The sequence below is a fragment of the Zea mays genome, chromosome 5 (assembly GCF_902167145.1).
Source record: "Zea mays cultivar B73 chromosome 5, Zm-B73-REFERENCE-NAM-5.0, whole genome shotgun sequence".
NCBI classification, from domain to species: domain Eukaryota; kingdom Viridiplantae; phylum Streptophyta; class Magnoliopsida; order Poales; family Poaceae; genus Zea; species Zea mays.
The window spans coordinates 93,507,895-93,513,050 of NC_050100.1; the positions used below are offsets into that span (position 1 = coordinate 93,507,895).

General features: G+C 38.3%; 1 long non-coding RNA gene and 1 pseudogene across 2 annotated transcripts; both read left to right on the forward strand.

The window, feature by feature from the left end:
• Positions 1-537: 537 nt before the first annotated feature.
• Positions 538-1,066, forward strand: LOC111589340 (uncharacterized; annotated as a pseudogene).
• A 188-nt stretch (positions 1,067-1,254) lies between these two features.
• On the forward strand, positions 1,255-4,933 carry LOC118472036 (uncharacterized). Of its 2 annotated transcripts, none has more exons than XR_004849517.1 (3): positions 1,255-1,397; positions 4,072-4,135; positions 4,685-4,933. It is a non-coding gene; the product is annotated as an uncharacterized lncRNA (long non-coding RNA). The 2 variants fall into 2 exon arrangements; XR_004849518.1 differs by lacking the exon at positions 1,255-1,397 and adding an exon at positions 3,860-3,930 and having other exon boundaries at positions 4,685-4,863.
• The last annotated feature ends 223 nt before the right edge of the window (positions 4,934-5,156 follow it).

Below are 5,156 nucleotides of genomic sequence, written 5' to 3' on the forward strand. Positions count from 1 at the left end.
TTCGATCACAATCTGTATCAAAAAAAATCAGGCATAGAGTTATAAATTGAGCTGTTTTCTAGATAGATGTTCGGATAGCGGTGAAATTGTCTAGGCTCAACTAAATTAAATAGAACTCGATGACTCAAGTTTTTAGGTGTAAAATATTTTAGTCCCCTCTCGTTAATCGAAACATCACGTCCGAGGATTTATAAATGAGATCTATTTCTCGAGTAAATTGTCTATAGCCGTGGAATCAGGTGTTCAGCCCACATATGAAATTATTTGATTTCATATCGAATCGAACGCAGTCTAAAATACCGTTGTTAACATCGTTCCAGTTCGTTCCGATTGTTTCTCGTCCAAAACTCGGGCCTAAGTTAGATATATGTCTGTACTAATTTGATAAAAATATGGAGAGGGAAAGCTAACTTTTATCTTCTACGTGTCTATTTTTTTCTCTTCCTTATCTAGAATACACGTGTTTTCTCTGGAACTATCTCACCGTTGTTCTCTGCTCTCTTATCTCCTTCGTATGTTCTGTTGTTTCCTTCTATAGCGCAACGCCGCCTCCTCTCTCAGCCTTATCCCCAAATCGCTTCTTCTCTGTTGATTCCATGGTGCATCAGCCGAGCTCCTCTCCCTGGCCGATCCATGGTGCTCGTCTCTAGCTCATGTCTTGCCGCCGGCCGAGCCCCTCCCCAGCGCCCTTGGAGCCGGCGTCCTCTGCCCTCATCTCATTCCCCGACGCCGCCCTCTCCCCCTCGGTGCTCTGCTGGTCGGCGTCTTCTCCCTGCCCGACGTTTCTGGCGCCATGGCCGCCGCGCCTTGGGTCGCCTGCTCCACTGCGCCGATCCGCCCATCTCCCTGCTGCCGCTCTCCCATGGCGCGTCCCTGCATCTTGCTTCAGCTCGCTCTGCCATCTCCCTTGGCGCCCTAGCCCCAACGCCGAGCTCCCTACCCGGTCGCGCCCCCGGTGGTTGAACTCGCCGAGCTTCCTTTTCTATCGCTCGTCCTCGCCCATTCGGCGCCCTCATCTCAAGCCAGTCCAGCCTCTCTACTCGCCACTCTCCTCTATCCCCTTGCTGTTAGAACATGGCGAGCTAACCCCATGTGCCAGTAGAGTTCGTCATTCCCTGAGCAGCACCTCCCTCCATGGATGCCACGTTGCCGACTTGTGCAGTTCATATTTATCGGTGAGGTCCCTTTTGTCTTGTGTTACTTATCTCTTTAATTGATACATGTGGTCTGTGGTTGATTGTGAGTATGTGTGTGCTTATGTGTGAGATGTGAAGGGGAAATCCCAGGATTTGGTGGAGAAGAAGCACAGTTCAATTTGACGCCCGCCAGGTGTTCGACGAAATGTTCGAATTGGGTTTCGTCATTGATATTGTGGATTTGAGTCGCGTTTTGTATTGGTGAGCTGGTTCGCTATTTCTCTTCTTGGTTGAATGGATAGATTAGTTGGATGTTTTAATTATGTCGGTCCTCTTGACAGTAGCATGTGTGTGTCATGGCCATAGGTATAATACTTATTGAAATGCACGAGTCACTCGCAGTGATTTGGTCGATGTCGTGTCTATGTGTATGGATTGGTGTTAGTGGAGAAGAAAGTTAGGTGAGGAAATCATGGTGAATACAATCGTGTCTACATGGTGGTTGTGTTTATACCTATAATGAATGTCTGTTTATTTGTATGAAGTCCATAGATCGCAATTTCCAAGTAGAGCATTGTACTACTAAATCTTGGAGTTTCTCGCAGTAAAACTTAATTCAGTTTGGGTATGGATAGTTAGATAACCAGTTTAAGTCTATTCATCACCTTTTCTTTAGTAAAGTAAATACTAGATAATTAAGAAAGATTGGATAATAGAGTTGATTGTTTGTAGTGTGGAGTGAAGTCCATGGAACGTCGACCCTCATTAATCCACGGCATGCCTATGATGTTTAATTATGCGTCAAGCAAGTTAATCTAGTAAGATGATTTAGAGAACGAGTCAAATAATGTGTAGAAGCTACATATAAACTAAAACAGACTAGTTGCTGTTTTGGGCGCATGTACTGTTTTTGCCGCGCCATTTGTTTGAGGAACTAAATTACGTTTTCTGTAGAAATCTTATATAGGAAACTTGTAGGCCATTTCTTATTATTTCTTGTGTAAAAATTTCATGGTCATAGGTCTAGTAGTTTAGAAGTTATGAATTTTCCAAGTCCAGTTTCAGAATCTGTCCAAATTCTATACAGTTTTCGAAAATTGGACTGTTTGGCTAAGCTAAACTGAGAATCAGCCCTTAGTAATTATAGAAGAATTATAGTAATTTTTTTAAGCTTTCCAACAAATTTTGGATCACCCTTTTTGGTGATCTATAAATTAAGTTACAGCTGTTTGAGTTAGGATCTCTGAATCTGTCCCAATTTGGACAGCGGAGCCTTTCTCATGTTTTCTGACCTTGATATATATTGAATTAACCTGGGACATTTATAAATGAATTGTAGAGAATTATATTAGCTTCCTAAAAAGTCTAGGATCACCTGATTTGGATGTCTGAAATGATTTGGATGTCTGAAACTCCAGTTATGAATTTTTGAAGTAAGTAGTCGAATTCTGTCCAAATCTGGACAGAGTTTATGATTAGTTCTGTTTGACCTTTCTAAAGGTCGAATCTTGTTGTGATGATAATACCAAAGGTGTAGAGGACTTTATAAGCTTTCCATAAAGTCCTAGTTTACTATTTTTAAATGCATATTTTGTGAGTTATGAATAAAACAATTAACCGCTATGCTGCTGTCCAAAATCAGCAGGCATTAAAATGATTTGCTTGGAATTTCTTTTGTGTAGGTAACTAGTATGGTAGTTGCATATGGTTGTTCTTTTCTTTCTTAATGCTTGCCTTAGACTTTAGCATTTTAAGAAGGAAGTAAATACTTTGGTTAGTGTATTTGAGATAGCGACTATTTAGACCTTATGTCAGTAACTCATTATAGAATAATTACGGCAAAAACTCTAGAAGTTTGTCACAGAAAAAATACTTTCATCTTCTGAATGTTTCTAACAAGTACAATTTCATGATCCACATGTTACAAATATTCAGAAAAATACTTTTGCTCTGTGCTTGATGTAATTCCACACTGTATTTTCCTTTTATCTACTCATGATTAATTGAAGTATTATTTCTTTTAAAATAATGTTTTGTGCTAATTTATTTTCAGAGCGTGTCTACTTCTTGATTGGGTTGTTTCCTTTATTGAGGGTCTAGAGAACTTGGTTGCATATGCTAGAATGCTAGATGGTATCCGTGCTCACTAATAGTCCAAGGTTTTCTTAGGTAAATTAGCTATTGTTTTCCTTTAAAAACTTTGTCCTAAAATGATTCAAGACTGGTATTTGGTTGGTTTAATTTATACCTTGTACATTCTCTGTGAGGGGTGCAACTAAGAACCTCTAGAAGAATAGCGAACAAGTAATTGGTCATGCATTATGTTGTTAGTCATTGTATGCTCAGTTAACTACTCATTTTCCACCTATAGAAGAAAGTTCTTTAATAGGAAGCTAACCCTCTTACTTTGTTGCGAGGCTTTGTCAATATTTGACAAGTTCAGTAAGTTAGGTGTTTTTATTTTGGAGTCTGTAGGTACGTAATGCTTATGTACTGTTTTAGTTGACTAGTGATAAAAGTTTTAACTGATATTAACATTGACAATACATGGGCGATAGATGAGGCTATCATCAGTTCGAATTCTTCCTGTCTTAGGACATCCAACATGATATACTGGGAAGAAAAAGATTTTTACACCCTTGTGAATTCCGCCACTTTTTACATTCTCTGCAAATTCTGCTAGAAGCATTACTTTTGCACTCTCCGTCTTGTTTGCAGTTTGGTGTTTTCTTCTTTGGTATGTATACAAGACAGCCTCAAATCATCTCCTAACAAAAAAGGGGGTTAATATCAGGTGCATCTTAGCAGATATGAAATATAGTACTATATAAGAGAGCCACATGTTACAAGACAATTGGGTTATAGCTACAAGTTAGTTATATGTTCTGTCAGCTTCGTTATATGTTCTGACATGAGTTACTTTTGTGTTATGCAGAAAAACAAGAATCGTGAGTGCAATGGCAAATGGAAGGTGAAGGCCCTTTTGATTGACAACTTAGGTATATTTACTGTTTCATTACACACCTTGCGCAGGTAACTATAAGCCTGCTTCCTTCCTATGACGCTTAGCCATTTTTAGTCTGGATAGCTGCCTTCCTAGCAATACCTATTTATTGAAAAATTATAGCACCCTTTCATATTCACATGATAATAACAAAGTAGTATCAAGGAACTGAATAATGTGTCCACCTGTAAGCAAAATATGCCTGGTCGCTGGAGCACTTGTCTCGGGATATAGTGAGGCAAAGTTTGGATCATGATATTGGTCTAGCTATTGCTCATTTCTTGAGCTGTTTCATTGGGAACATTTCTTAGAAAGTTTGGATCATGATATTGGTCCAACTATTGCTTGATGAGATAGCAAATGTTCGAGAACAGTTGCTCGACTTCTTCATGAATGAGGTGATAGACATTGTTGGATTATGGAGGGTTTAGGATGCTTCACATAACTAAATCTAGCATTCATATGACCTTTTTGATATGCCATAATATAAGGTGTTCAACTGTGTCTAACTACTCACTATTGTCTTCTCTTATTTGTCGTATAGGAAAAGATGGAATGGAACTCAAATTTTGGTGGTCGGTCAAGTGTGTAGAGTTGAAATCATATATACTTAGTTAGGCTCAAATTTAGCGCAAACTGTTGGTGACCATGTTTTTCGGTTAGTATTTTAGTTTTTAAATTGGATTTAAAGTACACTTATGTATGAGTTATTTAGGAATGCTTATTTATGTGATATTGAATGATACTTATCTACATTATATTAACTATAGTGTTATTAAATATATGTGTGTATGTATATTATAATGTGGTATCTCAAAAAATGATTATAAATTGAAGAATGTACTGCCATGTAAGTCATTCCATTTAAACCATAATAAGACAGTTCCCAAAACGTACAATACCAGTCTCTAAAAAAGTCGGTTCCTAAAATGTCTAATATCAGTCGCCTAAATAAGATGGTTTTCCTATTGCAAGCGTCTATTATTATAGGACATTCTAGACAATTTGATAAATAT